Below are 23,669 nucleotides of genomic sequence, written 5' to 3' on the forward strand. Positions count from 1 at the left end.
AAGAGAGAGGGAAGAGGAGAGAATTAAAGGGAGAGAGAAAGTGAGGGAGAAAGAGAGAGAGAGAGACCATGGCACCAAAGCTTCCTTCAGCGCAGTGGTGGCTGGGTTTGAACCTAGGTCGTGCACATAGCAATGCAGTACACCATGTGAGTGAGCTATTTCACCAGTCCTAAAGCTAAAATTTCTGTTTTGATTTAAAAAAAAATAAAAAGAACTATGATAGGCATGACACTTAAGAACACATTATCCAACCTACACAGCTTGTCTACAACATATATGAAGATATGAAATGGCACAATTTCTATTTCCAGTGTAATTTCTTTTTTTTTTTTCTTTTGTGGGTGGCACATCTCATGGTCGCTTGGCAACCCAATCATCACGCTTATGAACTACAAAAGGATCACACAATTTCTATTTTCAATGTAGCTGTCTCCTTTCTTTTTCAACTTCCATCTTACTTTGTTGAGAAAATGTTGATTTACAGGCCTGTCATCACAACATGATTGGTTAAGAGGCATCTTGAATTGATTTGGTAGGTTGGTTGTGTTCTAGATATCAACAATTGTTTAACGAGGTTTACAGTTATTCTTCAAATATATTCAGGAGAACTCGTTTCATGTCTCCTTTTTATTTTTACTTTATTTTTTATTTCATTTTATTTTATTTTATTGTCTCAAAGATTATTGCTGGAGCTTGGTGCCAGCACTAGGAATCCACTGCTCCTGGTGGCCATTTTTCCCCATTTTATTGGATATGACAGAGAGAAATTGAGAGAGGAGGGAAGAATAGATACCTACTGCCCTGCTTCTTAGTTTGTTAAGTATCCTCCCCTCCCCAACACATAGAGAGCCTGGGGCTTGAACCCTGATCTTTGAGCAGGTCCTTACGCCACCACCCAGCCCCTGCCTCCTTTTGATTATCTGACCTGAGACATATGCTTAAGTTTTCATTAATAGATCCCCCCACCCCCAGATCAATTGTGTTAGGACCCAGGGGAATATTCTCACTTTTCTGAGTTCCTGACAGGCTGGATGAGTCAACAGACAGCATCTAAAGTTCCTCATCATTTAAAGATTCCTAAAACAGGAGCAGGAAGGATGCTTTAAACACTGCTCAAAGCTTCTATTGCATATTTGTACAGCAATAAAACTTTTCCCTTTTTGAAAAAGCTGGCATGGCAGTGTTTGGAATTTGTTGGGCTTCACAAAGGCATATAATAAAGGAAAAGGAGAATATTCAATCCCGGAGCTGTTTATTTTTAAAGTGCACGCTCTGTTTCTCTCTAATTTAGGGCATCCTTTGAAAGTTTTAGTATTCTAACCTATGACCTGGGTGACTGCTTGGTTACTTTTGCTAAACAGTGTGCTTACCGTACTATGCTTATTTATCTAGAAAGAGAACTTTTTTGTTTTGTTTTGTTTTGTTTTAATTAGATTTTTCTTGAGAGTAAAATCTACTGGACAGACAGGCAGAGATGAACTGGGTCTGCTATTACTGGAGAAATATTGACCCAATCTTTTTAGTACATATAGGTTAGCTATTTTCGGCAGTATTGTGAATTCTTTCCTATCATGATGTTATCAGCATTGATTATGATGGATTTGTAAGATATTAGCAGGGAATTTAAGTTTGGGGGGGGTGGAAGACATAAGATGGTACTTATTCCCTGGATACATTATGCATTCATAATTATACATTGTGAATTCATAATACTGAGATCATATCCGATAATACTGAGATCAGACCTGTTTTACTGCTTCTGAAGCATACTTTCTGTAGGTGGGGAGTGGGAACTCAAACCTGGGTCACAAAGTTTGGTGATATGTGCACTTAACTGGCTGTGCCACCGCCTGGGCCCTGGAAATTACTTTTACAGGTTGTTTGAATGTATATATTTTTTAAAGAATTTATATATTCACGAAAAAGATAGGAGGAGAGAAAGAACCAGATATCACTCTGGTACATGTGTTGCTGGGGATCAAACTTGAGATGACCTTCTCGTGGTGCATCCCGTGAGTACCCATTCATTGGGGAAACTGACGATCCTTCCTAGCCGACTGAATCCACATGGATCCCAGTCACTTTCAAAGCCAGCAACAAGCAGCTCCTGACAGCTTTCAACCTGACGCTGTTGACTGGCTACGGAAGAAGGGCAAACGCTAGAAGAAGAAGAAACTTGAGACCTCATGGTTGAGAATCCAATGCTTTATCCACTGTGCCACTTCCCAGACCACAAATTGTTATCATGACTGCTTTTACTATTTTGTTAGTGTAAGTTTAGCTTTCTTTTAAATTTATAAAATGGAAATACTGACAAGACCATAGGATAAGAAGGGGTACAATTCCATATAACTCCCATCACCAGAACTCCATATCCCATCCCCTCCCTCGAAAGCTTTCCTATTATTTATCCCTCTGGGAGTATGGACCCAGGATCATTGTGGGGTACAAAAGATAGAACGTCTGGCTTCTGTAATTATTTCTCCACTGAACATGGGTGTTGACAGGTCAATCCATACTCCCAGCCTGTCTCTCTCCCTAGTGGGACAGGGATCTAGGGAGGTGGGGCTCCAGGACACATTGGCAGGGTCGTCTGCCAAGGGAAGTCAGGTTGGCATCATAGTAGCATCTGGAACCTGGTGACTGGAAAAGAGTTTAGATATAAGGCAGAACAAATTGTTGATTAATCAGGAACCTAAAGGCAAGAATATTACAGATGAAGATTTGGGGGGATCTCCATTTTGGAAAATGCTAGTAGGTCTATTTTAGGTATATTCCAAAGGGCCCATGACTAGTTTTTGCCTGAGCCTGACAGCTACCATGCAGGTGACCTAAGTTATTGTCTGGCGAGATGGTGTCATAGTTGGAAAAAGGACTAGAAAGCTGGATGAGGGAAGAGAGTAGCTCCCAAATATGGAGAAAGTATATAAATGTTATAAACTGTAAACCCCATTGATTTGATCTGGGGCCCATACTCAGCACAGGAGCCTGTGTAACCTTGGTATCCCTGTAGGTCTGAGCTCTCATTCTGTGGTCATTGCTAGGAACATTCCAGGCTGCACTAATTTGAGGCCCCAACTTCCTAGAGTGGCAGAGTATGTTGCCTAACCTCCCTACAGAGAATGGAACAGTCCCTACCATTGTTGATCCACACTGAGGGCCAGGTCCTGTAGGGGCCCACAAAGGGGTGCACTATACTGTCGCTGATGGAGATGACCAATGACAGTGGAGAGAGGGATCTGTTAGAGGTGTAGGCCCATCATGTCTGTGTGGAAATCCCAGGACTCCCTGACTAGGGCACCAGTGATAGGGTGGCCTGGCAGTGTCCGAAGAGCCATCACTAAAGTGTGCTGGTTGCTTGCCCTTATCCAGCTTTTGTAGTCCTTACTTTTGTCTGACAAGCTTAGTCTTTGAGTGATTGGGACGTAAAATGGGAAGTAGGTGAGGAGGGTGTCTAGGTCTAAATAGAAACTATTTGATTAGGCAATTTATGGTGTCTTTTTTAGGTCTGTAAGTTTAGCATTTATGCAGTAGGTTGATTGATGTGTCATTTGGTAGTATTTATAGGTTGATTTTTTTGGGGGGAGCTAGGAGTACTAAAAGTATTTCCCATATAAATTCATAATAGTTCTTCACTTCGTGCTGACTTGACTTACACAATGCTTCAAGGGAGGGCTCGGCTTTTCAATAGTAACACAACCCTGTATAGTAGTTGGTTTTTATTTCATAAAGCAGAGTCACAAAAATATAAATCTCTCTCCCTTGTTCAGCTCATTAATGATTAATACCATCACTGTGTCGTCAGTTAGTTCATATCTTGATTCTTGTGTTCATTTTCCCCTCTTATTCAGCATGGGTAGGAAACTCTCACATCTTATTTCCTCTGTCTCCGTAGCAGCATTGTAGTGTCATCTCTGAACTTCAATAACTTCCATTTTTTGCTCTTCCCCCGAGCATTTTTTCTTCTTCTCAGGATTTTTTCTTTTTTTCTTCTCTTCCTTTATTTGGTGTTCTTCCTCTATAATAAAACAGAATTTAGGAATGAGGAGTGTAAATTAATCATTCAGAAAAATGTAAGTTAACATTATTTTAGGTACTCATTACCATATCCTTACCTATTGGCTAAGGAAAGGAATTGTACCTAGAAAAAGGGACAAAGCAAAGTAAAAGCAGACATTTGACCACTGAGCAAAGAAATTTTCACTACTTTTCAGATACTGCTTTTTGTTCAGTATCACAGTTACTTCTGTCTCTGAATGCCATGAACATTGAGACTGATGGTAAAATCATCGGCAATGAGAAATGCCATTTATAAAGGCAATCCACTACAGAAGAGTGGGTGCTTAGGGTAGTAGGTGATTCTGGAAGTCTAGTCTGGTGACTGATTCACTCTACTATGGGGATCTTCAGAGCTGCTGTCTAAATTGTATTCCCTAATTAGTATTTTTTAGGGGGGGGATAATTCAGTTAAAAGCCACAGAGGGGAAAAAACTGATGCAATTCTGACTGTGATCCAGAGTCTCAAAGAAGTCTGCACTAATACGGGGGAACAAGCTGGAGAACCACTAAAGAACTGGACAGAACCAGTCACCAGAAGACCTCGATGTTCTTTCTTGTTTCCTTCCTTTTTTTTTTTTTTGCTATGCCAAATCACTACCAATGTGATTTCTAGTTCACCTTTTTCTTTATTTCTGTGGTTCTCTTTTCTAAATATTCTTTTCTTCCTTCCTTCCTCCCTTTCTTTCTCTTCCTTCCTTCCTCCCTTTTTTTTTTTAATTTTACTACCTTTATTTATTGGATAGAGACAGCCAGAAATTGAGAGGAAGGTGGAGCTAGAGAGGGAGAGAAACAGAGAGACATCTGCAGCACTGCTTCACTCCTTGCAAAGCTTTCCCTATGCGGGTGGGAACCGGAGGCTTAAACCCAGATCCTTGTGCACTGTAACATGTGTACTTATCCAGGTGTGCCACCACCAGGCCCCATTTATATTTAGTGTTGACTCCACTTACTATCATTAATCATAAATTTTTCGTTTCTTCACTTAGCAATTTTTGTTGAATCTCTATGATATATTGGGTTCCATTGTAGTTACCTGGGATATATATCATTCTTTTTCAGAGGGAGAGGGAGAGGGAGAGAGAGAAGAGACAGAGAGAGAGAGAGAGAGAGAGAGAGTAGAGGTTCCCTTGGTGTAGTGACATTCCCACGTGGTTATTGTGCTCTAAATCCATACCAAGCACACACCCTAAAGATGAGCTATTTTCTGACTTCTAAACTTAATTCCTTTTCTTTTCTTTTCTTTTCTTTTCTTTTCTTTTCTTTTCTTTTCTTTTCTTTTCTTTTCTTTCCTTTTCTTTACTCCTTTTACTTGCTTGCTTGGATTGACACACAAAAAGCAGAAAATCAGAAAGGAAGAGAGAGAGGGAGAGGCCATAGCACCAAAGCTTCTTTCCTTCGATGTAGTGGGGGCCAGACTTGAACCTGGGTCATGTACACTATCCAAATGAGCCACTTTTGGCAGCCACCCTCCACCATTCCCCTTTAACCTGTGCTTTTGGTATCATAGCCGAGAAATCATGGCAATTATAACATCACAATGCTTCCCTTCTATGCTTTCTTCATTGAATCAGACTGATCGGGACTTTCCAGTTAAGTATTTAGTCTACTTTGAGTTGAATTTTGTGTATGTCATGTTGCAGACTGGATGGTTATGTTCTCCCTAAATTCATGTATTGAACCTCTAATACCCAATGTGTTTATATTTGCAGGTGAGGTCTCTAAGGAAGTGATTAAAGGGTGGGGATAGATAGCTTAATGGTTATACAAAGAGATTCTCATGTCTGAGGCTCCGAAGTCCCACATCCCATCACCATTACCACCATAAGCCAGAGCTGAGCAGTGCTCTGGTAATAATAATAATAATAATAATAATAATAATAATAATAATAATAAAGTGATTAAGATTCAATTCATTCAGGACAGGCTCCCACCTAAGTGTTTAGTGTCCTTATAAGAAGAGACAACTGGAGCACATTTCCTCTCTGAATACACAGAAAGAGGAGGTTATACAGATGTATAGAAAGCTTGGAGCTACTTACAAGTCAGAAAAGACTTTAGCTTCTAAAGAAAGGAAAGTTGAAAATGACCTGAACAAATGAGTGTGTGGTTATTTCAAAGTGTCAAGTTTTCTTCTTTTCCTTTGCTACGTATTAAGGAATGATATATATATCTTAATCGAAGTGGAAACAACAACTAAGAGGTCTAAAAGAAGAAATCAAAGTGGGGGGGGGGCTGGTTGGTGGTTAAGTGCACATATTACCAAGCACAAGGACCTGGGTTCAAGCCGCAGCAGTTTTGCAGGTATCTGTCTTTCTCTCCCTCTTTCTATCTCCCTGTCCTATCTCGGTTTATTCTCATTTATTCCCAATGTATTCCCAAGAATAAGAACCTTCCACTCACACTGCCTGTTTGTGAGATATAGAAATGCTGTGTGGTGAAGAAAGTACACTGGTGGAAAAGGATGAGGATAGTAAATATTTGTAAGAAATTGTGATCTCCAGTAATTATGAAATTGATTTGTACTACATTCTTTTCTAGCTACACAGCCTTTTTACTTCTAGGTAAGAGCAAATCTCCAGAAGCAGAATTGCTAACAATTATATCTTGAGTCTATCAGGACAGGGACAGGTGGTAGCACACCTGGTGTACACATTACTATGCACAAGGACCTGGGTTTGTGCCCCTGGTTCCCACCTGCATGGGGAAAACTTTATGAGTAATGAAACAGTGCTGCAGGTGTCTCTCTCTGTCTTTCCCCCTCTTTCTATCTCTCCCTCCCCTCTCAATTTCTCTCTGTCTCTGTCCAATAGCTAACTAATTAATCAAAAACAAGAATATCAGGCCTCTGCTTAGGGCAGTTTCAGTTAGACTTGACTAGAATTTCAGTAAATCTGAAAGAAAATGTGATTTTTTAAAAAGTACATGTTAAATGACAACATGACTTTTACACAAGTACTATATTATGAATTTATTTCTTAATCTGATACATGTAGACATCTGACCAAACATTTTTTTCACAGCAAATATGGAATGCCCCTGTAGATAAGGGAAAGATTCTTTGCCCGAGTGGACTCAGCTATGCTTCTGTTGCTTTTGATTCTTTTTGAAAACCAGTGCTGTTGACAAACCTGTTATTTCTGCATTCCAGAACCATCACCTAATTATTTGCAGATCCTTGGAATGCACAAACATTTGGAGGTTGGCACTGAAGCTGATTGAAAACTCCTTATGATAATTAAATTACTCTGTAATGTGTGTGTACTTCAGAAGATGAAATTCCAGGTCTAGTCCTTTTTCTCACTTGACTTCCCAAAACAATAATGATTGTACTGGAGTGTGTCATATATGGACACTACAGAATGCTATTGTGATTTTAAATTTCTTAAAAACAAAGAGAGAGAAATATAAAGTATTCTATGTGTTTCTTGAGTCTCATGAAAGACTTGGACTCAAATGTGGAGATAAAAATAATTCTATGGGTCAAAATTGGATATCAGATATTAGTTGATCTGAAATATGTCTCCATCAGTACTATCATCAGGGCATTACTTTCTGTGGCTCTGCTTTTCTTTTAATAATAAGGAAGCTCTCATCTCATCCACAGATTTACCACAGAGAAAACAAATATTATATGTAAGATACTTTTCTCAAGCAAGCAAGCAAACAAACAGACAAACAAAAAACCCAAACAACTATTACATAGTACTTTACAATTTCTTCCAGGGCTAGAGCAGTAATTTAGCAGGTAGGGCGGCTGCCTTGCCAAGCATACAACCCAGTTTAAGGTGCCAAGGCACTAGAGGAAACTCTAGTGCAGTGCTGTCTTTTCCTCTCATTCCTTCTCTCTTTAATATCTGAATGAACAAGTGGACTTGGTATCTATGCATATGCAAGGTCCAGGTTCCTCACCAACCAATCAGTCAGTAAATCAGTCATTTTCAAAGTATGAACTAGAGATTCTTCTGAAGACTGGTGCTACTTACATTACATTACAAGAAAATCAGAGAGTTGAGAAGATATCTGAGAAACATTTATATTACCGTAATTCTTAAATATACAAGAGTGAGGATGGCTTGAACCAAAGAGCTTAGCACAAGGGATAGGTTGGAAATGATATAGCCCTGAAAAGCTGACAACAACACATGCCCCAAGATAGTACAAATACACATAAACGCATCACCAAAGATGTTAAAGGAACAAAAAAGTGTCTAAAGGAGAACTTCAAAGACTTTCTCTTAAATGATTGACTTCTAAAGCACTAAAAAGATTAGAAGAGAACAAGATACAAAGCAGACCTACATCCCTGGGCAGATAATAGTGTGCTGTTGATTATGTAAAACACATTTTCTAAAAAGGCAGGGTTTTGGGGGGTCAGGATTAAGAGATCTAGGATTTCCATTATGCAAGTGAAGTGAATTCTAGTTCATGACATTTGAGTTTTAGCTGTCAAGGAAGAAAGAGCACAGAGAACACCAGGTCTATCTTGACTTTATACACTAGTAGACTTTTTATAAATAAAGCCCAAGTGCTTATTTTTAACTTGAATTAAAAGAAAGAGGAAAACAGGAGAGAAAGGAAGGAAACAAAAGAGAAAGAGGGAGAGAGGAAGAAATGAAAGGTGAGAGGGAGAGTAAGGTAATGTCAGAGAAATGTTTAAAGTCTGGAAAACATGCATTTCTTTCTCTAAACACAGTAGATATATTTGCACATTATTACTAGTGCTGTCCAGGGAACAGTAAATTAATTACAAATGATACTGCCTTATTTTTAAGTAGTTTTTAATAATTATTTAATGAAAATTCTTACACATGTGTGAATAAAGCTGACTATCCCTTAAGGTCAGACTTCCTGTTACTTCTCTTAATTGTCTGCTTATAACCGTTTCTGGTAAATGTTCTTTAGCTTGTGGAAAAAAATATTTGTGTCAATTATAACCTCACAGTTTTTCTAGAAATTCCAAGAACAAGATGTAAGCCATGATTCCTATTGCTTTATATGTCCCGTTCTAAGGCCTAATCTTTTTCATAAATATATTTGGATACATTGTATAGCCATTTACAGTTTAAGAGGTACACAGATGAGTGAAATCAGGTAGCTTCAAAACCCATCAATCCAATCTAGAGTGTCAGAGTGTTCAAATAAGGCTGTAACAAGACCTTTTGGGCAAAATTCAGTTTTACAGGCTTGGAGTCTCTATCTAGAAAACTTTGCCACTTGCATCTAGACATGGAGGATTTTTAGCAGCTAAAGCGTGAGGACCTTTTCTGAACCAAGAATTCCAGGAGGAAGTTCTAGAACTGTAGGAAAGAATACACATACAAGGCTGGTAAAATAGCTCACTTAGACAGCATACTGCTTTTTGCCATGTGTGTAACTCAGGTTTGAGGCTGGTCCTAAAGCACTGAGGGAAGCTTTGGTGCTGTGGTTTCTTTGGCTCTCTTGGCCTCCCTCTTCTCTATCTAAAAATTAAATAAGATTAAAAAAAATACACAAAATGCATTTTAAGAAGTGAGAAGATACTCATCTGCTGGGGGCTGGGTGGGGTAGTACACTTGGTTAAGTGCACATAGTACTAAGCACAAGGATCCACGCAAGAATCCAGGTTTGAGCCCTCAGCTCCCCACTTGCTGTGGATATGATTTATGAGTGGTGAAGCAGGTCTGCAAGTGTCTATCTGTCTTTCCCTCTCTCAATCTCTCTCTGTCCCATATATTTAAAAAAAAAAAAAAAAAAGGCCACCAGGAGCAGTGGATTCGTAGTGCAGGCACTGAGCCCTAGCAATAACCCTGGAGGAAGAAAAAAAAAAAAAAAACTCATCTCCTGTCTTTAGTTATTTTTGTTATTTCTAAATTCTAGGATTTCTAGCAGTAATTCTGACAATCTAGAGGCAGAAGTTTAACTATTTATAAGGGCATGGAGTCATCAGAGTTTCCAGAAAGATGCCATGGATGTTAACTTTTACCTTTTATCTTGAAGAAATCTTCTTTCACTAAATGTTACAAGACTATTTGTACTACTCAAGGTGGTTTTTTTTTTTTTTTTTAAAGACACAGACCCTGTCTCAAAAAAACTATAAACTTTGCTTTGGAAATAGCTTACAGGTAGCTCTTGAGAGGAATTATTGATATCTTCCTGGAGAGTCTAAATCCAACCCATTACTTAAAACTGGAGCCACAAAGAATGTTGCTGCTGGTATGTGGGGGTTGGTTAACTGGGCAAATAGTTGAGCAAATATCATTCAACTAGGATTAAGTTCCTGGGAAACTGTAAAAATAAATCATACTACTTTCCTCAAATCTGTAAATTGGATCTTTTTTCTTTAGAGTTATAATTTAGGGTGTGAATGCAATAATAGTTTATTGTACATATATACTTTCTTAATGTTTTTTGTTTGTTTGTTTGTTTCTCAACCATCTCTGGCGAGAAACCATAGTTCCTGTGATCTTTAGAGGAGAACTACTATCCCATATAATGTGTCATTTTTACTGTCTACAAATTGAAGTTTGGGGTGGGGTTTTGGGAGTTAGGAAATCCATATGATCTCAAGTGTCACAGCTAATCATCTATTGGAAATAATTGTCACTTTCTATCATTATAAGGAAAGTGTCCATTTTTTATAATTCTTGAAACATAGGTTCCAATCTATTTAAGATATCATATATATATATATATATACACATATATATATACATATATATATACATATATATATATACATATATATATATCATGCTTATGTAAAATATACATTGTCTGGGCTAGGAAGACAACCTACTGCTAATGCAAGTGATTTATAAGCCTGAGGTTCTGAGCTCTCAAGGTTAAGTCCCCATAGAAACACCATAAACCAGAACTGAGCAGTGCTCTGATAAATAAAATAAAAATAAAATAAAATAAAATAAAATAAAATAGAATAAAATATATTAAAATAAAATATACATCGTCTAATTGAAAGCTGAATCTGAGACTATAAACTTCTAAATACAAACCAGAAATTATTTATATATCAGAAATTGGTCTAATTGATGGGAAAATATTATTATTATTTTAATATTCATTTACATAATGTTTTACTTGACAGGATAGAGAGAAGTTGAGAGGGAGGGGAAAATAGAAAGGGCGAGAAAGAATAACCGGTAACATTGGTTCACCACTAGTGAAGCTTCTACCCTGCAAGTTGGGAACTCACGACTTGAACCCATGTCCTTGCACTTGGTAACATCTGCACTCAACAGGTGCACCATTGCTCGGCCCCAGGCAACATATCACTTAGTACTAATATTAAATTTAATTCACTTAAGTGCATCATCTCATTGGACACTCCCACCTGGCATGGTAAATGGTGTCATCTCTCTCACAGACTGGGAGACTGAGGCTCACAGATGCCTCTATCTTGAAGAAATCTTCTTTCACTAAATGTTACAAGACTATTTGTACTACTCAAGGTGTTTTTTTTTTTTTTTTTAAAGACACAGACCCTGTCTCAAAAAAACCAAGTAGCAGCTGACAATGGTGAACGTCTTTCTGTTTTGTAACAGCACAGTGTACTAATGGTACTCAGAGTGCTCTGCTTCCACAGTCACTTGCAGGAGCAGAGCATCTGCCCATCAAGAGGAGCTTACGCTGATTCTTGTTTGGATTCATAGCTACAGAAGTAGGATGTAGGATTCCCAGACTCAGCTTTTCTTATTTGTATCTTAACACCAAGGAAGGAACTCTCAGTTCATTGTATTCTCCCAATACCTTTTGTCCTCTTTTATTTATTTTTTCTGCTATAATAATATTTTCATTCACAAAACAAATCAATCAACATGAAAGACAAGCAAAACATGACATTACATTGATCCCAGTGAATCTAATTTTAGCTAAGAAAATCATTGAAGCAAAGAATTATATATATCTCCAGAAAAATGTATTTCCTTCTTAACAAAACAGATATGATGAATAGTTTTGGCAAACGAACTTTTTTTTCTTTCTTTCTTTTTCTTTTTTTAAATGTTCTCATCTTAAGGGAGGTTTAGGTAAAATCATAGTACTCTAGAGCTAGATGAAATTATAGAATTTCTCTCCTAGGAATATTTATTCTTTTTTGATAGGCAGAGAAAAGTAGAGAGGGAGAGAGAGAGAGAGAGAGAGAGGGAGGGAGGGAGAGAGACAGCACAACTTTACTACTAGTGAAGTTTCTCCTCTGCAGGTGAGGACTGGGGATTTGAACCCAGTCCTTGAACATTGTCACATATACTCTGTATTGAGTGCACCACCACCTGGCCTGGATCTTCTTATTTGCCCTGTTTTAAGTACTAATGAACAAACCACATTCCTTAATTGACTGGCTTAAAACCAGGTTTCCACTCTTAGGAAATTCCTTATACTGTAGCTAATTCCTCCTGCCTGCCGACATCTTGTCATCTTTTGGAAGTTTTTCTGACAGTCATTACATATTTTTTTTTTCCTTCGTGATAAAAATATGTTGTTGCTTTTTTTTTTTTTTTTAAATCAAGAGAAAATGACAACCAACAGTGACATTTATCAACCACCAGTTAAACTTCTGTTTGCTCCAGAGTTCAAGCAGCCAAACGGTTGTCATTAGTCTGTAGCTCAAAAGCCATGCTGGGAGTTCAGCTTGAAACATCTTTTGTCCCCTAATCATCTGTTCTGACATCACCCAAGGGAATTCTGAGAAAGTCTGGATGTTCCTTTACAGCTCCCACAGCACCAGCCTCATCTCCCAGCTGGGCCTCTGCCTCCAGCTTTCTGTCTTTATAGTTAGCCTTTGTCTGGTCTTTATTTTTAGGGACATCATTATTACTTCCTTTTCAGCAAATGGCATGTGAGTAGGGAGAATTGGCTCTGCCTTGGTGAGGAGAAACCATATACAAAATACTCGTCATATTTCAAGCTTAGCTAAGTAGTACTTCGACAGTTCATTAAAAGCATTTATGTTGCAAAACAACTTCTCTCTTTTTTTATTGTTTCTATAAAAGAAACTAAAGAGGCTGAAAAGAGAGTTAACATATAAATCCAAATAAGTTATTGACTAATCATGAACCTAATGGCTGGAATAGTGCAGAGGAAGAGTTGGGGAGTCTCCATTTTGTAGGTAGCTAGTAGGCCTATTTTAGTTATATTCCAAAGGGCCCATGACTATACTAGTTTTTTGTTGTTGCTTGTTTGTTTGTTCCCTGAGCCTGAAATATGATATGCAGGTGGATCCAACGTATTATCTGAGGAGATGATGTCATGGCTGGAAAAAGGACCAGAAAGCTAGACCAGGGCTCAGAGTATGGATCGACCTGTCAATGCCCATGTTCAGCAGGGAAGCAATTACAGGAGCCAGACCTTCCACCTTCTGCACCCCATAATGACCCTGGGTCCATACTCCCAGAGGGATAAAGAATATAAAAGCTATCAGGGGGAGGGGATGGGATATGAAATTCTGATGGTGGGAGTTATGTGGAATTATATGCTTCTTATCCTGTGGTTTTGTCAGTGTTTCCTTTCTATAAATAAAAATAAAAATAAAAAAAATGAGACAGAGCAGCAGCAACTGTGTTTCTCTCCTCTCCTCTCCCAGGTCAACTAGGAATACCAAAGGAGACCACCTGGGACCACAACAAGGTAAGAGTAGAATGACTTCAGGAAACCACCAAAGCACTGGTGAGTACAAAGATGTGTGGTTCATGGAAAGGGAGGAGCCTAAGGAGAGATTAAGTGGCTAGTAACAGTATGGCAGTTTGCCAGTTGAGGCACCACCTCCAGTCTGTTTTACTAACAAAAAGACAACTGAAGGGAGGAGAGGAATCCTCTAAGACTCACCAAATGCAACTGTGAGTCTCCATTGCTATTGCCTTCAGAGGCTGGAGCAGCAAGGAGAAGGCCCTGTGCTGACATCTGGGAACAGCGAATTAACCAGGAAACTCAGGAGAAGAGCTACACCTCAGTGACCTAGCAGTGTGGCTGTATAGTGGGAGCCTTTTCACATTGTTCTCCTGATGATAATATGGGGAATAATTGCCTCAGAACCTACAGACTATAAACAGGATTTGTTTAGAAACTCACAGGGCCCAGCAGTGCTGCCCGGCTTGCCAGAGAAGTTGAATTGAGCCTGGAGCTTTGGATCCTTGGGGTGTGAGAGTCTCTTTGCATAAAAGTTGTACTACACCCTCCCCCCCCCACTTTGCTTTAACTCTTAGTCATGAGTGAGGGATTAAGCTAAGAAGCCTAGTTATAGTTTAAGAGCTCTCAGATTCCCATAACCTATAGGGAAGAAAAAGAACAAAAGAGGTTTTAATAGTCACTGTGGTCCAACTCAGGGATTGAAATAATATTGAAATAAGTGTTAATTTCCACAACTGTGAACTCTTTAAGTACGTTACTTAGACACAAGTCAGTCTAGGCAAGAATGATCAGTAGTTTTAAAAGTACTGAGAGAGGGACCTCATAACATACTATTTAGAATGGTTAAACCAACAAGAAGAAATATTGGAGAAATGAACCAGGAGAAGAGTCTAGCTAACAGCCCCCCTAAGGCTGAACCACAAAATAGTGAAGTAAACATCCAAATACTAGTTAAGGAAATAGTCACAGGAGTGACTAAAGTGTTTGAAAGAATTGTCATCAGAAATGCAGAAACATCAAATGAGACTCTGGAAGAAAACACTAATTATCTCAAGGTCATTAGAGAGATAAAAGCTGAAATAGCTGACCTAAGAACACAACTAGCTGAACAAGCTAGAACAGTATCAGAATAGGGTAACAAAATAGATGAACCCCAGAAAATAGTAGAGGGGAGAGAGAATAGAATAAATGAAGCTGAAGACACATTTAGCAAGATTGAGGATGAATTAGAGACAACTAAAAAAGAAGTAAGAGATCTCAAAAGAGATTAAGAGATACTGAAAACAACAACAGAGACCTATGGGATGACTTCAAAAGAAAGAATATACACATTATTGGCTTACCAGAGGAAGAAAGAGAGGGAGGAGAAGAAAAGCATTCTTCAGGACATAATAGCTGAAAACTTCTCTAGTCTAGACAGAATAAAAGAAATTAAGGTTCAAGAAGCCCAGAGGGTCCCAAACACAACTAACCAAGACTTAAAGACACCAAGACACATCATATTTAGAATGGAAAGGAATAAGGATAAAGAAAGGATCCTGAAGGCTACAAAAAACAAACAAAACAAAACAAAAACAAGAGTCACCTATAGAGGAAAATCCACAAGATTAGCAGCAGATTTCTCCACACAAATACTATAGGCCAGAAGGGAATGACAAGATATCTATCGAGTACTCAATGAGAAAGGATTTCAACCAAGACTACTGTATCCTGCTAGACTGTCATTCAGACTAGATGGAGGCATAAAAACATTCTCAGACAAGTAACAGTTGTAAGAATCAACTATCACCAAGCCTGCCCTGAAAGAAATTCTGAAAGGTCTCCTATAAACAATCAGACAACCATAAATAGGCCATATATCAGAACACTCACTCTCTACAAGAATGGCGTTAAAATATTTTCAATCTATGATATCAGTAAATGTCAATGGCCCGAATTCACCTATCAAAAGGTACAGAGTAGGAAGACGGATCAGAAAACACAGCCCAACAGTATGCTGTCTACAGGAAACCCATTTAACTCAATAAGACAAACAAGCCAATGGCCCACAAAAAAGAGCAGGAATAGCTATTTTCATATCTGACATGATAGACTTTAAAATAAATAAAATTAAAAAAGATAGGGGTGGACATTGTTAATGCTTAGAGGATCAGCTAATCAAGAGGACTTAACAATTATTAACATCTTTGTACCCAATGAGAAGTCATCTAAGTATATCAAACTCTACTGAAAGAGCTACAGCAATATATTAACACCAGAGAGTCATACTAGGGTACTTTAACACCCCACTCTCTCAACTTGACAGATCATCCAGGCAGAAGATCAATAAAGAAATGAGGGAGCTAAATGAGGAGATAGATAAACTAGAACTATTGAACATTTTCAGAATCATTCACCCCAAGAAACTAGAATACACATTCTACTCAAGTCATCTGGTCATTCTCAAGGATAGACCATATGTTAGGCCATAAAGACAGCATCAGCAAATTCAAGAGCACTGAAATAATCCCAAGCGTCTTCTCAGACCACAGTGGAATTAAACTAACACTTAACAATCAACAGAAGATTAGTAATACTCCCAAATGTGGAAGCTCAACAGTACACTATTGAGCAACTAACTACTGGGTCAAAGAAGAAATAAAGGTAGAAATCAAAATGTTTTGAGAGTTCAATGAAAATGAAGATACAAGTTATCAAAATATTTGGGACACAGCTAAGGCAGTACTGAGAGGGAAGTTCATAGCCATACAAGCACACATTAGGAAACAAGAAAAAACACAAATAAACAGCATGATTGCACATCTTAAAGACCTAGAAGAAGAAGAATAAAGGAACCCTAAAACAAGCAGAAGGACAGAAATCACTAAAGTTAGGGCAGAATTTAATAATATTGAAAATAAGAAAACCATAAAAAAGATCAATTAAAGTAAATGCTGGTTCTTTGAAAGAGTGAACCTTTAGCCAGACTCAAAAAACAAAAAGACCCAAAGAAATCAGATAGTAAATGAAAGAGGAGCTATCACATCAGACACCGTAGAAATTCAACATATTGTGAGCTTCTAAGAACATATTCCATGACTATGCCACCAAGCTAGTGAACCTGGAAGAAATGGACGATTTCCTAGATACCTACGAGCTTTCAAAATTAAATAAAGAGGAACTAGATAATATAAACAGGCTCACAGCCAGTGAAATTGAAACAGTTTTCAAAAACCTTCTCTAGAATAAAAGTCCTGGGGAGTCAGGCAGTAGCACAGCAGGTTAAACGCACTTGGCGTAAAGTGTAGAAATGGCGTAAGGATCCCAGTTCGAGCCCTGGATCCCACCTGTAGGAAAGTTGCTTCACAAGTGGTGAAGCAGGTCTGCAGGTGTCTATTTCTCTCTCTCTCTCTCTGTCTCCCCCTCCTCTTTCTATTTCTCTCTGTCCTATCTAAGAACCAAGACATCAATTAACAGCAACAATAATAACTACAAGGACAATAAAAAAGGGGGGAGAGGACAAAAGGGAAAATAAATAAAATTAAAAATATACATAGTCTGGAGACTTTAAAAATAAAATAAATAAAATAAAATAAAATAATAAAGTCCTGGACCAGATGGTTTTACAAATGAATTCTACAAAACCTTCAAGGAAGAGTTAATACCTCTACTTTAAAAAGTATTCTAGAAGACTGAAGACATTGGAATACTCCCTTCCAGCTTCTATGAAGCCAACATCACTCTGATACCAAAACCAAACTGGGACACAACCAAAAAAGAAAACTACAGATCAATATCTTTTATGAACATAGATGCTAAAATATTGAACAAAATTATAGCCAAGTAGATACAGTGTTATATTAAAAAGATGGTTGGGAGTCAGGCGGTAGCACAGCGGGTTAAGAGCACATGGCGCGAAGAGCAAGGACTGTCATAAGGATCCTTCCTGGTTCAAGCCCCTGGCTCCCCACCTGCAGGGGAGTCGCTTCACAAGCGGTGAAGCAGGTCTGCAGGTGTCTACCTTTCTCTTCTCCTCTCTGTCTTCCCCTCCTCTCTCCATTTCTTTCTGTCCTATCCAACAATGACAACATCAGTAATAACTACAACAATACAACAACAAGGGCAACAAAAGGAAATAAATAAATAAATATTTTTAAAAAAAGATTGTTCGTCATGACCAAGTGGGGTTTATCCCAGGGATGCAAAGTTGGTTTAATATACCTAAATCAATCAACTTGATCCACACCACATCAATAAAAGCAAGACCAAAAACCACATGGTCATATCAATAGAAGCTGAGAAAGCCTTTGACAAAATTCCAAATTCTTTTGATGATCCTTAGAGAAACCTAAGGAATTCAGCAAGAAACTCTTGGAAATAATCAGGCAATACAGTAAGGTGTCAGGATACAAAATTAACATTTAAAAGTCAGTGGCATTCCTCTATGCAAACACTAAATTGGAAGAAGAGGAAATCCAGAAATCAATTCCTTTTACTATAGAAACAAAAACAATAAAATATGTAGGAATACACCTAACCAAAGAAGTGAAAGACTTGCACTTTTCTATACTGGTAGAGAATATTCCAATTGAGAGTTAATTTAAAACAGTTAATAAATTATAATCAAACCATTATAACATCTTATTTATAATCATCCTGTAATAGCTCATTTGGATAGCATGCTGCTTTACTATGTGCAGGACCCAGCCCCCACCACACTGAAGTAGCATTTGATGTTGCAGTTGCTTTCACTTGACCTATCAGCCTCTATCTAAAATAAATAAATAAATAAATATTTTTTAAAGTTCCTGAATATATGAACATCCACAGCTAAACGACCTTAAATGTGTGATGCTGCTGACATGCTTTATTGGCGAGTGTATAGGTTTTGATATTTGATATGAAAATCCAGAACTCAGCTATTCATTTTGACGTTTACATATCTCAACTGTAGCATATGGTTTAGACAGGGTCAGGCAGTAGTACAGCGGGTTAAGCCTACATGGCACGTAGCGCAAGAACCAGCACAAGTATATGTTTTAGACTGCTTGAGAGATAAAGGCGTGCTTTGTGTCGTGTAGTATGTACTATTTTGTGTTTGACTTCTTTCACGTAGCACAGTAGATTAATCCCACCGTACTCCCCAGCACACACACACACACACACACACACACACACACACACACACACTACATCTGTTATAACTGGAGACAGAATTGGTTATGAAAATTGGAGGGAATGGGGGACTGTTACTACATGAATATAGTGGGAAGAGACCAGGAATGCCGTTAAATATCATAATGTGGCTCCCACAACAAAGTCCAAAATATTTAGTGATGCAAAGCTTGAGAAACCCAGCACAATGCACTAGAGATTCATTCGTATTTGTTGCCCACATCAATAATTTACTGTTTCTTATTGTTGAGTAGTAGTCCATAATCTGCAGTTACTATCATTTTATTTCATTTATTGGCTTAACTGACATTTGGGTTCTCAGATTCTAGCGACCCTGAAAGTTCTCAGTGAACTCAGGAAGAATAGAATTGGTTGGTTGTGTGGTAAATGTATGTTGAATTTATGAGAAAATTCACACTTGTCTAGAGTAGCTTTACCCTTTCATTTTTTTAAAGTTTATTATTATTTTCAAAAAATATTCCCTTTTGTTTCCCTTGTTGTTTTATTGTTGTAGTTATTGCTGTTGTTGTTGTTGGATAGGACAGAGAGAAATGGGGAGAGGAGGGGAAGACAGGGGGAGGGGAGAAAGACAGACACCTGCAGACCTGCTTCACCACCTGTGAAGGGACTCCCTTACAGGTGGGGAGCCAGGGGCTCGAACCGGGATCCTTACACCAGTCCTTGAGCTTTGTGCTACCTGCACTTAACCCACTGTGCTACTGCCCAACTCCCTACCCTTTCATTTTGTATTCATACAAGTTCAGCATCTCTGGCAACACTTGAATAAATAGATATAGATATATAGATAGATATTAAATATAAACACACATATATAGTCTAATTATTCTTTTTTATTTTTTATCTTTATTTATTTATTGGAGAAAGACAACCAGAAATTGAGAGGGATGATAGGAAGGGAGACAGACAGAGACACCTGTAGCCCTGCTTCACCACTCGCAAAGCTTTCCCCTTGCAGGTGGGGACCGGGGGCTTGAACCCAGATCTGACACTGTAACATGTACGCTCAATCAGGTGTGCCACCACCTGGCCCCTAGTCTAATTATTCTAACAGGGGCTAGGTGGTGGCACACCCTGTTGAGCACACAGTTTAGTTATCCTAATAGGTATATAGTGATAACTTATTGTAGGCTTGTCTATTTGTGTTAATTTCATAATTTTAATGTACATTTTTTGAAATTTCAAAAAATGTGTTAATGAACTATTCAACGCTTCTCATAAAGTCATCACTTCCTTACCTTTATCCTCCTCTCTTTCCATTTCCCTCCTCTCTCATTTCTTTTTCTTTTCTTTCCTTTTGTGGAACCTGTACCTCACACGAAGCACACTTTTATCTCTCCAGTCCCCACTGACTTATTTTTTTTTTTCATTTAGATAGAGCCAAGCACTAGAGCTTCTTCCCTTGCCTTGGCACCTTCTGTGCGGTGCTTGGGCTCTAGCTTGTGCTGCACATATGACAGGGCACACTATTTCTGAACTTCCCCGTTCAAATATGTTTTTTATTCATTTACAAAAACATATATTTGAATAGAGACAGAAATTGAGATAGGTGGGGTGAGGTTGAGAAGAAAAGAGAAGGGGAGACACCTTCAGTGCTGTTTTACCACTTGTGAAGCTTATGTGTGTGTGTGGGGGGGCTTCATGAGGGATGAGACAGTGTTGCAGGTGGGAACGCTAGGCTTGAACCTGAGTCCTTGCTCATGGTAAAATATTTGCTCTACTGGGTATGATACTACCAGACCCTCACCCCCCCCCCATTGTAGAGCTACTGATTCTTTTATAATTTCTCTCAAAACAGAATACAGCCTACCAGGGCTCAGGTGCTAAGATTCATTAGTCTACAAAGGCTTTTAGGGCATGTATGACTCAGGCTTTTGCCTACAACACAGACTTGAGACAAGGAAAAAGAGAAGCCATTCCCACCTCACAGACACTGATGGTATTATCTGTAGGCATCACATGCATCTCTCAGATTTCACTAGGAAAAGCCATGATGTTCCCATTTCATGGTGCCTGGAAGGAGGTGACTCCATAGACAGCAATACCGGAGTCCAGGGGAGCCCATAAATTCCATTCTGTTCACGGTTTTGTAAAACATCTCCCTCTATTGGCTGGCTGTCAGAATTACATCTAAGGATTTGGTACCTGCTCATAAATTCTACAGCTCTGGAAAATTTCCAACTCCAGCAGCTCACTTTTAAATGGGATCTTACATTTGCCTTTCCTTGCAAATATAATTGTTTTGATTCCCCCCCCCTTCCTAAATCATCTGTGCCAGGAGTGTGCAAAGCAAATGTTAGAATGTTATTTACAACTAACTTGAAATTTGCCTCCAAAATCACTCAACTGTGACCCTGTTCGATTTGCCTAGCTGATAGCTTCCAGGTGAGGCAATCAGTTGGGAGTCTCAGCCCCTCTAATGGCCACTTCCCTAACTTTGCCACCTATTCACAAAGACAGGATTCTGGTGCTCAGTGGGAATGGGGGGGAACAAGGCACTAGAAATCAGTGTTAGAACTGTGCGTGATACCTGCTATCTGTAATGGCAGTGCAACTACAGACTGGTCAGCAAGCTCAGTTTGGCATTTTGCTAATAGGGACTTTCCTCACTTTTTTTTTTTTTTAAAGAGAAGGCAGAAGCATCCAATTTGGGATCCAGACATTCTGGCATTTTCTTTGCCACAGTTTCATTGGGAACCCTGGTGCCTGTGGCATTTGGCATTCCCAGCACTGTTGTGAAGTATTGATTCAGCATGTCCTGTCATTCACCCACACCGTACGGAAATAGCCTGGGGTAACCCAAATGTAAACCCCACTCTAATTACTAGAGAACTGGAAAGGAACACAGCAGTCCCTGACTCGGTTCTCTAATAACACACTATTTTACTTAGGTGCATCCTGATGCTCGCATTCTTTGTGACCAAAAGACATTGCCACACATTCCAATTTAGGCAATTTGCACTCATGTAGGCAACTATAAACACAATTTTGAAGGAGTCAAAGATATACTCCGTGTAAATCATGCCCTGGATTTCCCTGCATGCTTTTCATTCTCAACGTTATTTGACTTTTTCTGGGGAGAAGGATGTCACTTTTTACTTACAAAAAGTTCTGTTGCTTTAGAGAGCAACGGTGTACGGTGTCAGTTGGTGTCTATTTTTGCTCTAGGGTAACTGGATTTAGACTGGAAGGTTGGTCTGATGACTCCTCTTTAAGCACACAACTAGACTGAATCTATTCCTCTCTACACTAACTTCTGACTCACCTGTAATGATTGAAACCAAGGACCACAATGCATGTGGACCAAGACCTTGCCCCTTCTGAGCTAGGACCCTGAACACATTGCTTCTAGAAGTTTCATTTTCCTCTTTTCTCAAACAGAGATAGTAACACATCCCTACTTTGCTATATGGTCATGAAGATCCAGTGAAGGATGAAGGCTAAGTACTTAGAAACTCAAAATAGTACCACTGACTGCTCTGTAGATACCACCAGCTCTCGAAAGTTCATCTCTAGACAAGCTATATCTTGTACAAAAAGGAATAATCTTGTCTCAAGTCACCAGGTGTTACATCATGTGTGTGTTTGTGTGTTGGTACTATCAGTTTAATTCAGTACTATTCAGAGACCTGTGTGTTTCTCTGCGAGACTGGTGTGTGTGCACTTATTGATTTATTGTTGTTTCTGCCTTGCAGATTTATTTTTATGAGAGAAAGAGAAAGAGAGAGAGAGAGTTCAATTTCAGAGCACTGTTCAGTTTTGATTATTGCAGTACCCAGAATAGAATCGAGGTCTCCATGCATGAAAGTCCTGTGCTCTCCTGCTTACCTACCTCTCCAACCCCTTTGCTTGTTTTTGAAAAGGGTGGTGTGGTGTTGCAAAAATGAAAAACCTCCATTTGCAAAAAATAAAAGCTGCCTCCTCCTTAGGTTAGTTGTGCCTCATTCCACATGACTGCTGTAAACTTTCTTTCCTCTGCTTGTTGATTCTGATTCGTGAGCCAGATGTATACCACAACAGGAGGAATTTTCTTAAATGGTCTGGCCTATGCAATACTGGGGAGTTTGAACTCAAGACTTAATGCTTGAGGGTCCAACGCTTCATCTACTGTGCCACCTTCCGGGCTGTAAAATTAGAATTCATCTTAACCTCCAGTCCCCTACCTCACTTGTTCTAACCTACCAGGCATCCTGTTAGTTCTTTGTGCCATTGTCCATCAAATTGCCCACTCCTCTGCTCTCCTCTGGGGATGCTTCTTCATTTAATTCCCTCTCTCCTCACCCTCTCACTGCTTAATCCTCATCTTCACTGTGGTTCAATTTAATGTTGTTTGCACAAAGATAAATCTCATCGTCTCTTGTCACATTGAATATTCCATAGCACATTGGGCTTCTTCCTAGTATTTATCAGAGTTGTGCTAGAAGAGTTGTATGGCTATACAGTTACTGCACAGTATCCCATTGTATGCACCTGTCATGATTACCTTTTCCCTACATTGGGACCTTGAGTTTGTTTGCATGTATCTCTGCTATAAATGGTGCTTCAATGAACATCTATTCTCATCTTGAATTACCATCTTTTCTAGTTAAAATCATTCCAGAGGCTTCTGCTTTTGCACACTGTACCTGTACCTCTTGTCACAGAGCAGAAGCCTCATGTAAATAGAGTAGCAATAGAACCAAAGTTTTCTTCGTGTTAAATCTTCTAGCTTTGGGAAGTTTGGGGATTGTTTCTGGAATAATCTGTCTGTTCTGGCTAAAATGGTCTAATCATTGCATGTGGCTTTCTAGCTGTATTCTAATAAACTATTTTTACTTCTT

At 38.8% G+C, this 23,669-nt stretch overlaps 1 pseudogene; it reads right to left on the reverse strand.

Annotated features, from left to right (window-relative positions):
* Positions 1 to 332: 332 nt before the first annotated feature.
* LOC132534812 (small nucleolar RNA U13) lies at positions 333 to 401 on the reverse strand (annotated as a pseudogene).
* Positions 402 to 23,669: the final 23,268 nt, after the last annotated feature.

Source organism: Erinaceus europaeus, chromosome 19 (genome assembly GCF_950295315.1).
Source record: "Erinaceus europaeus chromosome 19, mEriEur2.1, whole genome shotgun sequence".
Classification (NCBI taxonomy): domain Eukaryota; kingdom Metazoa; phylum Chordata; class Mammalia; order Eulipotyphla; family Erinaceidae; genus Erinaceus; species Erinaceus europaeus.